The sequence below is a fragment of the Alligator mississippiensis genome, chromosome 15 (genome assembly GCF_030867095.1).
Source record: "Alligator mississippiensis isolate rAllMis1 chromosome 15, rAllMis1, whole genome shotgun sequence".
NCBI classification, from domain to species: Eukaryota; Metazoa; Chordata; order Crocodylia; family Alligatoridae; genus Alligator; species Alligator mississippiensis.
In genome coordinates, this window is record NC_081838.1 from 17,378,048 (window position 1) to 17,392,663 (window position 14,616).

Sequence of the window (14,616 nt, forward strand, 5' to 3'; positions counted from 1 at the left end):
GGGTGCTGTTAGTTGGCACCCTGGCACAGCCAAACTATGTTTTGGGCTAGGCAAATCTCTGGTCAGAGATGTCCAGGAGAGTCCCCCAGTGGCACAGAGACATGGTCTGAGGTGGTCCAAGAAGGATTTCTTGGTATAATCCAAGTCCAAATTCCAATTTTTTATTCAGTTCCATGTATTTAGCACAGCGGCTGGGGGGCTGTCTGTTGTCAGCCTGGCACGGCCAAACTGCACTATGGGCCGGGCAAGTCTCGGTCACAGATGTCCAGGACTGTCCCCCAGCGGCACCGAGTTAATCTGATGGGCGGCCCAAGCAGAGTTTCTAGCCGCAATCCCAGCCCGAAAGCCAGTGCCTTATTCAAGCCATTATACTTAGTACAGTGGGTGTGGGGGCTGTTAGGTGGCAGCCTGGCACGGCCAAACCGTGCTTTGGGCCGGTCGGGACAGTGGTCAGGGTTCTTTCGGACAGACCCCCAGGGGCATCGCCACGAAATCTGGGGTAGCCCAAGAAGTATTTTGTCCCATAATCCCACCCTAATCTGACCTTCATTTAGGGCTCTGTACTTTATGTGGAATATTATTTTCTATATTACTTAGTACATATGCATAGCTAATGAAATTCTTTCTTTAGGATGTGGAATTCGTTATTAACAAATGTATGTTGGGTCTAGGTTAGCTTTGAAAAAGGAACCGGGAAAAAAGGAGCCAACTTCAGCCTCATAGCAATAATAAAAATGTTCATAGAGACTAAGATCCAGACATACCAGGGGAGGGCAAAATACAGCCTTTACTCAGGTACGGGGGGAGCGAGGGCCGCGGAGGACCCTGAGGAAGAGCAGCCCCTCCCCCGCCCGCAGGCGCCCGGAGCAGGCAGAGGCGGCCCCAGGCGGGCAGGGGGCGATGGGCCGCTTCCCTCCCCCACACCTGCTTGTAACCCGCCCTCCGCCAGCCTGGGCCCGCCGGCCCCCGGGGCAGCAGCTGCTGGGCGCGGAGAAAAGCGCCACCACCCCTTGCCGCAGTGTTTGCCACGGCCGGCCCGGCAGTGCCCGGCGCGGAGAGGGCAGCTTTTCTCCGCGCCCAGCAGCTGCTGCCTCCCCCGGAGCCGGCGGGCTGAGGCGGGCGGGCGGGCGAGTCACAAGCTGGAGCGGAGGGGGGAGCGACCGCTCGCTCGCCCCGCGCTGCAGCGCTCGGAGCCGCCGGGGCTGCCCGCGCCTGGCCCGGACACCCGCGAGCGGGGAGCGCCGCCCTTCTCTAAGCTTCCCGCGCTCAAGGAGCCACGTGGCACGTGGGGGGCGGGGCCGGGCGGGCCCTGCTGTGGTGGGCTTCCCCTGGGTCCTCCTGCCCCCGAGCCCTGTCATTTTTGACACGAACCAGGGACATTAATATTAACTTTCTACATCTTTAGGGGCCTCGCGGGCCGGATTTTGCCCACCCCGACTCTAGTCGGTCTAATGATATCACATCTGCCACGACCTTGAATTGCCCTTGCCCTATGGAATATTTATCATGCCTTGTTCCTGGAAATGCCTCCCCCCTCCTTTTTTTTCTCTTTTGGTTTCTTTATTAAACGAGCAAACCCGGGTGCAGTCTCCTTGGCGTAACCCCACGCTCCCGCAACACCTTTTCCCAGGCGTATCTGAGCCGGATCCAAGGCCGTGTCTCAGACTGTCAGTGGGAGCTGGAGGACGTCGAGGCCTGACCTGCACCCTGCGCCCAGCATGGAGACCCCCGGGCAGCGCCGGGCCCCCCGCAGCGGGCAGGCACCAAGTCGATATCACCCGGCCACGCGATACGGCTGCAGGAGAAAGAGGATCTGCAGGAGCTGAACGACCGCTTGGCCACGTACATCGACCACGTGCGGTCCCTGGAGTCGGAGAACGCGCGGCTGCGGCTCCGCATCACCGAGACGGAGGAGGAGGTGAACCCCAAGCTCTCGGGCATCAAGGCGGCCTATGAGTCCGAGCTGGCTGACGCCCGCAAGAGCCTGGACTCAGAGGCCAAGAAGCGGGCACGGCTGCAGCTGGAGCTGAGCAAAGTGCGGGAGGAGCACGCGAAGCTCAAGGCACGGTGAGTGTGTGTGCAGCTGCCCCTGGCGGGGGCACAGGGCAGGGAGTGTTCCCCTGGGGCATGGGGCAGCACATGTGTCCGCCCCCCCCCGGGGCTGGGGCATGGGGTGGGCACAAAGCCGGAGTCTGACCAGCTGTGGGGGGTCCCTGGCCTCACCCGAGCCAGGAGCAGGGCTGGGAAGGAACCCGGAGCTCCCTCCCGTGAGGCCTGGAGGGTTTGTGGTGTGGCGAGCTTGGCAAGCGGGGAGGATCGGGGCAGGAGCAGCCCCGGCTCCAGGTCTAGCCTAGAGGCTCCCGGCTCATTGGAGGTCAAGGGTTGGTTTCGAAATGCCCTCCCCTGCAAGCAGTGGCTGCGTGGGCAGTGGGTGCTGGTGGTGAGAGAAGTGCAAGGGGGTCCCACAGCCGATGTGGCCCTGTTGCCTGGGTTTGGGTCTTGGCGTATGCCTGAGCGGTGCGCCACAGGGTGCCACAGGGGATCTGCCCTCCCAGGCAGGGAGAAGGTCCCGTGGCTGCAGGCAGGGAGTGGCTCATGCACCTGGAAAGCTTCAGCGCTTCTGGCGGTCCCTGGCCACAATCCCAAAGCCATCATCTCCCATTGACGTCAGCGCCATTTGGATCCAGACGGACTTCACCCTTAGGGCAGAGCCCACCGTGTCCTTGGCACCTTGCTCCTCCAGCCCTTCCAGGGGGCAGGAATCAGGGCTGTACCCAGCACCCAGCCAGGCCCCTCTCCCCATCCCGCCCTGGGTCTCCCGCCTCTTACCCCTGTCCTAGGCTAAGGGACAGGGACTTGGGTGTCCCTATTGATTGGTGGAGGACGCCTGGCTCGGTGCCTGCTCCCACATGCATGGGAAGGGGGATCCAACCAACTTTGATCCCCCTCCTGGCGCCATCACCCACCTCAGCACTGGGATGTCTACCACGCACTACCAGGTGCATCCTGGGAAAAATCCACGTGGGTCCCTTGGGGGTTCATAGGGTGCCACACCTGGCATTGGGGGGAGGGGGGTGGTCAGGACATGCAGAGCTAGGAAGGGACCCAGGCGTCCTTCGAGCCTTGCAGCTCTCACCACTGAGCCATGTTGCCCCTCTAAAGACCACCCAGTGCCTTGGCATGTCGGGGTGGACTTCAACATGACCAGACTCTGCAGTGTGGGAGTTTTCTTTCCCTACCTCCTTCTCCGAAACAGGAACCAGCCCCTGCTCATTAGCTGCTCCTCCGATGAGCTGCGGCTTCCTGAATTGCCGGCCCTAACCCAATTACACCGGCAGCAACTCATCTCCTTTCCCTTCCCCGAGCCCCAGCCAGGTTGTTGTTCACAAAGAGAAGGGAGCTGGAGCCTGGGGAAGGGCAGCCTCCACCCCTGCCTCCCGCATCCCAGTACCAGCGCCCCAGCGAGGGGGCCCAGCCCGCAGTGCGGCTCCATGCAGATTTGTAGGGGGCCAGTGCCAGGTTGGGAGCAGGGGCGCCAGGTGTGCCTTTGCTGACTCCTCTGCACTGTTTTGCACAAGGCTTGTAACTGCCAGGGTCCCCGCCTGTCCCGTTGGTGCGCGACAAAGAGACTCTTGCGATTTCCTCCTCGTCTCTCATGATGATTGTGAATCTTGGGGTTCCTTGCACATTTGCCCGAAAAATGAGGTGCTTGTGAACTCCGTTGCCCCATCTCCCATGATGCTTGTGAACATCCAGGGCACCGTCCACACAGTTTCTTACAAGGAATGCGAGGCTTGTAGATCTGGGGATCTTCCCCCTCCTTGCACGAGGGCGGGGGCACTTGTGAGCCTAGTGTGGTAACGTGTCCCGAGCACGTGTGAATGCCTATGCGGGAGCTATGCCTCCCCTTTCCGTGGCTGCCTTCTCTGCTCCCAGAAATGTGGTGTGGCAGCAATGCCTGCATGGGAATATGGTGGGTGCCTAAATCCCTTGGGCACATGCATGTGCTTTTCTACTCCCAGTGACTCTTCTGGCTCTGGTAAGCATGGGAGGGAGGCTGGTTGTGGGAACTGTTTGACAGCAGCCCCTTCAGCTTATGTGTCTGTGCTAGGGTCAAGGTCAAGGGGCTTCTGCAGCAGCTTGGACATGGCCCTTCCTGCCTGCCCCATCTCCCCGGAGCTGCCCAGCCAGGACCTCCATGTCTCCAGCTCTGTACAGAGCTCACTAGCTCCCAGGACATGGAGGATCCACCTCTTCCCTGCTCCACCCACAACCTCACAGGCCTCAATTGCCTCCGTGTGAGCTGGGACAACTGCGGGCAGACAACTGCTACAGGCGGGTGTTGGGCCGAGCTGCCCGCCCTGGCCTGAGCACCGTTCTCCGGGCAGCTTTGCAGCTGCCACCACTGCACCTGTAGCAAATGCAACACTGTAGCATGTCCCCCAGGGAGGGGTGGGCTGAGGGTGAGGAGCCCGAGCTTTCATCTCTGCCACCTGCACAGCTCATTTGCACATATGCAAAGCGGGCAGATGAGGGTTTCTCTCTGAATGCCCTTCTCCCTCCAGCACGGTTTGTAGGGACTCCTCCCTGGGTTAAACTGGGGAACACCCCGTCATACAACAGGGAGTCCCCATGGCAGAGATCCAAGTGCATGAACCCCAAGCTGTCTAGTGGAGTCATCTTTGTATTGTTGGCGCGGTGGGGCAGACTTTCCATGTCACCCATACAGCCCAAAGTGTGGCTGGGCTTCAGCTGTTGCAAGTCAAAGAGTCCGACCGAGGCAGGTGCTGGGAGCAGCATTCAGGCAGGCTGTCTGGCGGAGAGAGCACACAGCTTCTGTTTGAAAAGCCAGTGCAAGGTAGGGACACGGCTGGGGGCAAAGTCCCACTTGGCAGCGGCTTTGAACGGGGCTGAGCTGCAAAGCAGGTACAGAGAGCGTGGATTTTTCCTCCCTCACTACCCCAAGATCTTGCGTTCCTGTGCTGGAGCGTTAGTGCAGGGGCAATGGCACTGTGACCATCTGGCGTGGGACCAGACACATGGCCATGCCATGGAGAGCATTTTTGAGAGCAGAAGGGCCTCTTACCTAGCGCCTGGGAATGTGAGTGCCCAAGCGGGCCTGGCCTTGGCATCCCAGTGGCTCCTTCCACCTCCCAAGGCCCTGCAGTCCAGACGTGCTAGTGACCATGTGCACACATTGCCATCAAACCAGTCCAATCTCCCATCCGCAGTGGCTGTTATTCCTCTTGCAGTATTTTGCAACTTGGCGTCAGGCCTTGGTTTGAAACCTCCAAAAGGTTGAAGTTTGCATGGCCTCTGTGATCCGGTTGGATCCCCTAAGCTCTAGGGGGCCCCATGATGTGTCAGGATTGGGGCCCTGGAAGCGCAGGACTGATACCAACACAGCAGGGGTGGCTGGATATAGGGTCAAGGTGAGGTATTGGGGCTTGGGCCCGCACATAGGATGCTCACCAAGGGATTTGGAAGTATCTGAAGCCCCAGGTTGGGGTGGAGGATGTTTGCTGGTAGCAGGGCCGCATATGGTTCTTGAATGATTCACACGGATTTGGAATTGATTTTGCTGATTTGACTTGGGACGAAAAATTTTCCTTAAAAAAAAAAAAAAAAGAGCTAAGGGCCCTCAGCTCAGTGTGGGGAAAGCCAGGTAAAACGTGGAGTTCCAGGTCAAGCCGGTGCATTCCTATGGCAGGTTGGCTTGGAGTGTAGTGAGCTGCCGCCAGGCTACAACTCAATGCATTTCTATGGGACATTGATCTAGCATCCAAGGAGCCAGAGGACAAAGAACAGAGGCTCTGAGGCCATGTCAGTACTGGGGTCTGTTGCACTGAGCCAGCTGTGTTGGGGAATACAGCACTTATGAGTGTGAAACATCAGCGACGTGAGCCTAGCTGGATGTGCACAAGTGAAATGCTGTGGGACCCCCTACAGCTAATGCTGTAGCTACAGGGACCGTTTCCCCATGTGCATGAAATCCCCAAGCCCCTGGACCACGGTTCTGGGCTGGGGGTGTTCTGGATGCACGTGGGACCTGGAGGATGCTCTGGTTGCACGTAGCTGGTATCGCTTCCTCCCCTGACAGCTTCGGTCACTCTCTTCCAGCAATGCCGAGAAGGAAGAGGACCTGCTGTTCGCCCAATCCTGCCTCAGGGACCTGGAAGCCCAGCTCAACTCCAAAGAGGCAGTCCTCACCACCGCCCTGGGTGAGAAGAGGAACCTGGAGAATGAAGTCCAGGAGCTGAGGACACAAGTAGCCAACGTGAGTGATGCCAGCCCTGTCCTATAATGCCCTAGGGTGCCCTAGGGGTCAGGGCTGCTGAGACGCCATTGCCCTGGGGTCGGGGAGTCAGCCAGCGCCAAGGCTGATCTCTGCACTTGATTGGGGACAAGTTATGCAAAGCAAGGGCATGCATATACATAGCATGAAAATGAAATGATGCCAGGGTGCAGGTTCCCAGCCCAAAAGCATGCCCAGGCCTGCTGTGTCGGGGACCCCAGTGCCTCCCCCCATCACTCCCTGCTTCTCTCCCCAGCTGGAAGCTGCCCTGAACGAGGCCAAGGAGCAGCTGCATGAGGAGACGCTCCGGCGTATGGGCACTGAGAACCAGCTGCAGACACTCAAGGAGGAGGTGGATTTCCAGAAGAACTTGTGGAGCAAGGTGGGTCGGGCTGGGCCAGGCTAAGGAGGGACCCCAGGGGCTGCATCAGGGGATCCTGGGGCTCATGTGCCCGTTTCTCCATCCCCAGGAGCTGCAAGAGACCAAGCGGCACCATGAGACACGTCTGGTGGAGATCGACAAGGGGCGGCAGCAGGAGTTCAAGAGCAAGCTGTCCGAGGCGCTGCATGACCTGCGGGCCGAGCATGAGGCCCAAGTCAAACTCTACAAGGAGGAGCTGGAGAAGACCTACAGCGCCAAGGTACCGGGGGGAGGAGGGGATCCAGGACACCTGGGTTCTGTATCCACCCCTGCCGCTAACTCTAGGTGGGTGTGGGATCTAGGATGCCTGGGTCCTATTCCCACCTCTACCCCTGGCCTTCAGTGCAGCCCTACCCGTGTCACCCCAGCCTCCCCTGCCATGTCCAAGTTTCCTTCCTGGGGCTATTTCTCCAGGGCCCGGTGCCTCCCCCTCCTTTCCCCACAGAGCCAATATTTCCCCCTGCTCTGAGTGCCAGGATGTTTCTCCCTGATATGAGTGCCCTGGCTGGCCCAGAGCCCCTGGCACTGCCACAGGTGCCTGCTGTGACTCAGTTTCCCCATCTCAAAAGTCAGAGACTTCTGGGCCGTTCCCTCCCCCTTCGCCCCAGCAACCCTCGGCAGGGCCCCTTCCACTACCCCCCACAACCAGTGGCAATTAACTCCTTGGCTTCCAGCTGGAGAATGCCAGGCAGTCGGCAGAGAGGAACAACAACACGGCGGGTGCCGCTCATGAGGAGCTGCAGTAATGCCACATCCGCATCGACAGCCTCTCGGCTCAGCTCAGTCAGCTCCAGAAGCAGGTGAGACCTGCCCCCTCTCCACTGCATCTGTCTGTCCATCCAACCCACCCCATGTACCACCAGCTCCCCACTGTGACCATGTCAGGCCATGACCTGCTGCTCCACTTGCCCCTCTTTCCTGGTGTCTTGGTTTCTTTTATAGCCTGGCTCAGGATCCGGGCACCCCAAGTGCAGCTGTGTCCCCCCACGAGCTCAGGGGGAGTTTGCCCCATGGACTGAGCCCCTGGTGTGCCTCGTGTTGCCCTCAACCCTGTGCCCTCTGTCCCCAGCTGACAGCCAAGGAGGCCAAGCTCCACGACCTGGAGGACGCGCTGGCACGGGAGCGGGATACCAGCCGCCGCATCCTGTCCAACAAGGAGTGGGAGATGGCTGACATGAAGGCACGCATGCAGCAGCAGCTGGACGAGTACCAGGAGCTGCTGGGCATCAAAATGGCCCTGGACATGGAGATCCTTGCCTACCGCAAGCTGCTGGAGGGCGAGGAGGAGGTGTGTGGGCGCCTGGCGCTGGGGGTGGGGGTCAAATGGGGGTGGGGTAAAGGAGAGTGGTGGGCGTGGCCAAAGCAGGGGAAGGATCTAGTTGAGGGTGGGGCCAAGGGGTGTGGAGATGTGTCCAAAGTGGGGAGGGGTCTAGTTGGGGGGTGTGGCCAAGGAGGATGGGAAGAAGCCATGCTAGGGGTGTGGCCAATGATTGTGGGGGAGGAACCTAGCCTCCTGTGGCCAAAGAGTGGGGGGAAAGGCCTGTGGTAGGTGTGGCTAAGGCAAGTAGAGGGAGGAGCCTGGTTGGGGTGCGGCCAGAGTGGGGGAAGGGCTTGGTTAAGGAGACCCTGATGGGGGCGTGGCCAAGGAGAGTGAGGAGGGGCCTGGTTGGGGATTGGAGGGAGCCTAGTTGGGGGCAAGGCCAATGCCAATATGGGAGGAACCTAGTTGGGGGCATGGCCGGAGAGGGTGTGGGGAGGAGGGCCTCCTTGGGGTGTGGCCAAGGAGGCTGTTGGGGATTGGAAGGAATTTAGTTGAGGGTGTGGCCAATGCAGAGGGGGAGGAGCTGGGTTGGGGTGTGGCTGAGTCTTGGCCCTGCCCCTCCTGGCCCTGCCCTTGCCCTCACCACCTGCCCTCTGCCCCACAGGCTGCACTTGTCCCCCAGCCCCAGCCCGTCATGCAAGAAGCGCAAGCTGGAGTTTGGCAAGCGCCCCAACTGCATCACACGCCACATGCGCACCAGTGGGCCTGTGGCCATCAAGGAGGTCGACCTGGACGGCAAGTTTGTGCGGCTCAAGAACAAGTCCAACGAGGTAGGGCCAGGCACTGAGCGATGCCCTCTGCGCCGCCCCTGCCAAGTAGACCCAGGCTAGGCCTGAGGCTGGATGGGAGACTCCCCCCTTAACCCACCCCCCTCCCTTCTGCCTCACAGGATCAGGCCCTGGGGAACTGGCAGATCAAGCGCCAGAACGGAGAAGATCCCGTCATCTCCTACCGCTTCCCTCCCAGATTTACCCTGAAGGCTGACCAGGTGGTCACGGTGAGTTGCGAATGCTGTTCTCAATTAAAGGGTTCATGCCCAGAGGCACTGATGCCCGGTTCTCATCTGGCCCGTGCTGAGCAAAGCCAACGCAGATGGGATGGGGTGCTCAGCCCATGATAGACAGCGAGTGTTGGGAGGGATGTCAGGAAGTTGCATCTAGTCCAACCCCCTGCACAAAGCAGGACCAGCCCCAACTACATCATCCCAGCCAGGGCTTTGTTCAGCCAGGTCTTTGAAAACCTCCAAGGATGGAGACTCCCCCACCTCTCTGGGCAACCTGTTCCAGTGCTTCATCACTCTCCTAGTGAGAGTTTTTCCTAATATCCAAACTAAACCTCCCTTGCTGCAACTGGAGCTCATTGCTCCTTGTTCTGCCATCTGCCACCACTGAGAACAGGAGAGCCTCGTTTATCCGACACTGGGATTCAAACCCAGAACACACAGAACAAAAAGTCGAGGCCTGGTTTGTGGGAAATCCCTTTCCTTTTAGGTGTCAGACTCTTAGCGTCCTCAGTGGGCTCCTGGGGAAGTCCTATGTGCTCTCTAGGAAGGAGGTAGGGAGGGTGGTTATGGTCCCGTTAGCACTAATGGCATGAGGTGTGACCGTTCTCTGCCCATGTTCCCCGTAGATCTGGGGCTCGGGGGCCGGTGCAACCCACAACCCTCGCACGGACTTGGTGTGGAAGGCCCAGAGCTCATGGGGCACCAGAGACAGCCTGCGGACTGCCTTGATCAACTCCAACGGACAGGTGAGATGGCAGGAGAGCCTGGCGGGGACTGGTTCTTTGTATGCCAGGCACAAGCAGGGATGAGTGGAGGGGGCGAGTGACCCTTGTGGGGTCTCTGAGGCTGTGGCTGCCTCCTGACCTCGCCTCCTGCCCCCTTCCCCTGCAGGAGGTGGCCATGAGGAAGCTGGTGTGCACTATGATCAGCGACGAGGATGAAGACGATGATGAGGAGGGTATGCACAACCACCACCACCATCATGTGAGTGCCACACTCTGGGAGAGGGGGTGGGGCACAGCGGGATGGGGAAACTTTGCCTGGGGCTCACAGATGATGGATGGACCGTGCCAGGGCCACACACTGGGATGGGGAAGCCCCCATCCCCTCCCAGCCTGCTGACAGCAAGGAAGGAGAAGCAGGATGAGGTCCATCAAGAGGTTCTCTGCATGGAAGAACCACCACCAGCCATGCTGAGGGCAGAGGACACAGGCTTTGCTCTGGAGCACGATGATGCTGGTTTGGGTAGAAGCCGAGCTGCAGGAGATGACCCCGTTATGATAGAAACAAAGCTGAGGGCACTAGCAGGTCAGAGAGTCCAGAGCCAGCTGGGGATGGTGGCTTCAAGCAGAGACCAGCGCCTCATGGGACGATCCTCCAAGCTAGATGCCTTGTTTGGTTACCAATGTAGTCGGTCCCCTCCTGGCTAAACTCAGCACACGCCAGCATCTGTCCCAGCAGGATAACCCATGGCTCCTCCTACTGGCCCTTCGGGGCTGGGTTTGCCACAGGTGCAACAACAGGATCCCATGCAAGAGTGCATTGCGTGCACTATCACCCAGCACAATCCAAGCCCAAGAGCAAGGTTTGAAGGAGCTCGCAATGGGATGTTGTGCGGCCAGGCTGAGCGGGGCTGGTGATGACCACCCAGAAGCCCTTGATGTCCTTGATGCACCAGGCAGCCTTTGAATGAATTGCAGCCCTGACTGCAGAAGCAAGATGGCTGTTTTGCTACACAACAGGCCTGAATCAATGCCCCCCATATAGCCAGGAGAGTGAAGCTGTTTCCCAGCCATGCTTGTAGAGGGGAACTTAAGCTATCCGCCCATTCATATCCAAGTTGCGGTTATGTGTAGAAATGCCTCCACACATCATGTTACTGGGGTAAAAATAAAACCCTAGACCAAGACTCTTCCATCAAACCAGGAGACAAGAAGGGATCTCCTCCAGCACCAGGGAAGGCTAATTCCTGCTCATGGCTCAGCAGCTTTCTTGGGGTGGGTGGGACAGGGTGGGTGCTGCTGGCTGTAAGAATAACCCTGGAGAAGGGTGGTGTTTCCTCAACACGAGGTCCTCTGCTCCTCTCCGGGAAGTGCTCAGGGTGGCTGTATCTCTCTTTCACCTTTATCCAGGCCCATAGAACCCAGAACGCTCGCACCCCGTCCTCAGGCTCGTGCACCCCTCGTGTCAACATCACCCGCCGCTGCCGCAGCGTTGCAGGTCCCAGCGTCAGCACGAGTGGCCTGGGTGAAAACCCGATGACCAGGGCCTAAATCCTGGGGAATGCCAGCCCACGCAGGCAGGTCAGTGTGGCAGGGAGCAGCAGGGGGCTCGAGGAACCCGGGTGTCCGGAGTGCTGGACCAATGGGTATCGTGCCTGTGTGGGCTGCAGTGAGTAGAAACCAGCCCTCTTTTGAGTGCAGCAGGTCCAGAGAGGAGAAGACTGAGGTGGGATTTGATAATAGTCCTCAAATAATCAACAGTGCCCTTGTTGGCAAGAAGGCTAACTACAGAAAGGAGGTGGACAAGTTGGAGAGAGTCCAGAGGAGGGCAGTGAAAATGGTTCAGGGGCTGGGGGACAGGACTGGTGAGGAGAGGCTGGGGGAACTGGGCTGATTTAGCCTGGAGAAGAGAAGACTGAGGGGGGTTGAATAGCAGCCCTCAACTCCCTGCAGGGTGGTTGCAAAGAGGATGGAGCTGGACTGTTCTCAGTGGGGGCAGATGACAGGATATTAGGAAGAAGCAATGGGCTCCACTCATAGCAAGGGAGGTTTAGGCTGGATATTAGGAAAAATGTTCTCACTAGGAAGGTGGTGACGCACTGGAACAGGTTCCCCAGAGTGGTGGTGAAGTCTCCATCTTTTTTAAACCCGGGGTAGACAAAGCCCTGGCTGGGACGATGTAGTTGGGGCCAGTCGTGCTTGGAGCAGGGGCTTGGACTAGATGTGACCTCCCGAGGTCCCTTCCAACCTTAATTTTCTGTGATTCTATGAAATACCTGAAGGGCAATGACAGCGAAGGTGGAGATGGGCCTTTCTATGTGGCTGTAGGGGTGAGATTAAGTGCAATAGCCTCAAGCTGCAGCAGGGGGACCTGAGGTTGGAGATGAGAAGGATCTTGCTGGCTCTGTGGTGGTTGAGCCGTGGAGCAGGTGGAGTTTCCTTCCACCTGGAAATGTCCAAGAGCAGTTTGGACAGACACCGGGCTGGGAGGGTTGAGTCAGGCCTTATCCTGCCTTGACTAGATGCGCCTTCATGAGGTCCTTTCCAGCCCCTTTCTTCGCTCCTAATTAATAGACAGCAGATAAATGTTACTAGCTGAAGATTCAATTAATACTATTTAATTACTATTATTACCCCAATATCCTACCACGAATATGCCAGCTTGCCAGGGTTATCGATGCTGCGTTTCATTTGTAAAGTGGAGAGAGTTAAGCTGATTTCTGTGATGAAAGCAAAGATCTCTTATTAGTGGATCTGAGTATTTCTACTTTGTGTTTTTAATGTGCTGGAATAATCAACTACTTCTCTGGCTGGTATCTGCTATCTGCAGCCTTTATTACTTATATATATAATTTTTTTTTTCCTCTTTTCTTTTCCAGGCTCCTCAAAGTTGCAGCATCATCCATCCTTGCCAAAAAAATTTTCCATAACAAATTATTCTTCCCCTAAAGCAAAAGTACCTTTCCCTGCCTGTCTCTTCCCCTCTTTTGAAAACAAACCAAGAAAGGTTGAGATTTTTTGTTTTGTTCTCGACCACAGAAATATAATGCAAAATGACGGTTTGATTTTTTTTTTTTAAAGAAAGAAAATCTATTTTTATAGGTAAAAAAACCCACACCAACAAGAGCTTTTTCAGCTGCTGCATCTTTTTAAACACTGAAGCCAAAGTCAACGAATGATGGTTGTCAAAAAAAGAGAGAGGAAAAAAAAATTGGTAGTTTAATAGCTCTTTAGATGTATTTTTTTGCCAAAGGTTTTTAAATAGGAGTTTGATGTAAAGCCATTTGAGATGGGCCCCCCGTGCCTGTAAGTATCTTGGGGGAAGGGGGCTGTGTTGCTCTACAAAGCCATGTGTTAGACCTGAAAGCAAAGCTCATTTCAATGAGTGGGATGAGCTTTGGTTTAGGTAAATTGTGTTTTGAAAAGGGAAATCCAGTCCCTGAGGCTCGATTGTCCTGTGCACTAAGGCTCCTGCACCCCACTCTCACGGGAATCATCTGTGAGTGTCCTGGGGGGCCCAGATCCTCCTATTTTCCCATCACTTTCTGCACCGAGGGGTGCGCACAAGAGGCCTGAACGATGTTCTCATTGATTTCCCGTTGGTCTCATACCTGGGCCATTACCTCCTGACCCCCCTTGTGCTGCCTGCTGCACTTACTCCCATTGCTCCCTGCTCTTGCCATGGGAAAGACCCATTTTTTTCATACTGTATTACTCATCAGAGGCATTAGTTGTTTATATAGATATATAGATAGATGAATAAGCAGCCACGTTGTGCCTTAAAAGGGGTGGTGTCGAGCGCAAGAGGAAGGAGAGAGCTTGTCTAGAGAGAGACAGAGCTGGGTTGTAGCCTAGGGTCTGCGGTCGAGACCAGACAAGGGCAACGGGACATTAAAAGTGATGCAGAGTTTCCAAACGTGCTTGTTGCTAGTCCAGGGACTGGGGCTGCCCCAGGCTGATCTTCAAGGTCTGCAGGTTTAGGGTTTGTGCTAAGGGGTGGTGGGGCCAGGGCTTTGCCTGGAGGAAAATCCGGCTCTGAGGAGCAGCTTAATGCCAGCCATGATGTAGCCCCGCGAGCTGAAGCCTTTTAGCTGCTCCTGTTCCGCTGTGGGTGTGATCCTGCCCCTCTCCCCACCCCACACCTATCCCCTGCCTTCAGCAGGAGGTTGGGGGTCTGCCTAGGGGGACAGGAGCTGGACCCCAAGCCTATTCTGGACCTGAGGGCTCACAAGGACTGCAGGAGACTGTTTCCCCCTCTGATTTTTTTGTATCACTATTTTGAGATCAGTCCAGACACTCCAACAGGGCCCAGCCAGTCTCTAACGCCCTGCTGCCTTCAGCAGCACACACTTTGTATCTGCGGCACTGTTTGAGGAAGCTTACCATGCACTACTCCCTGCCCAGCACTGGGTCCAGCCGCCTACTCCGTTGCCTTGTCCCTGCCCGCCCCCACCATCAACACTAAAGTCAGCCCAGTGGGGCCCTTCTTTGCCTCCCAGAGAAAACGCTGTTTGCTGATAACCTGCTGCCACTCCGGCTCTATTCCCGCTTTTCCGCATCTTGCTAAGTGGAAATGTTACCGCTGTTCCTGTTCTTCTCCCCAAATCAATACACGAGGAATCCTGCCCAGCCCGTGTCCTCTCGTGATTTCATAGGGGGCTGGGGTTAGTGAAAGGAGCAGGTGATGCTCTCGGGCCCTGCGTGGGAGGCTGCCGGTCAGCACGGAGGGAGCCTCGGGCTTGGGGTAGCAGCAGGTGGGTGCAAGGGGCATTGGCAGAGCTCTGGGGAGGGGCGACCAGGACTGGACTGGGGAATTAGGGGCACCGGAGCCCCCCAGGGTGGCTCATAGTTAGA

At 57.3% G+C, this 14,616-nt stretch overlaps 1 pseudogene; it reads left to right on the top strand.

Moving 5' to 3' along the window:
* The first annotated feature begins 1,163 nt into the window (after positions 1–1,163).
* Positions 1,164–14,391, top strand: LOC102576133 (lamin-A-like; annotated as a pseudogene).
* Positions 14,392–14,616: the final 225 nt, after the last annotated feature.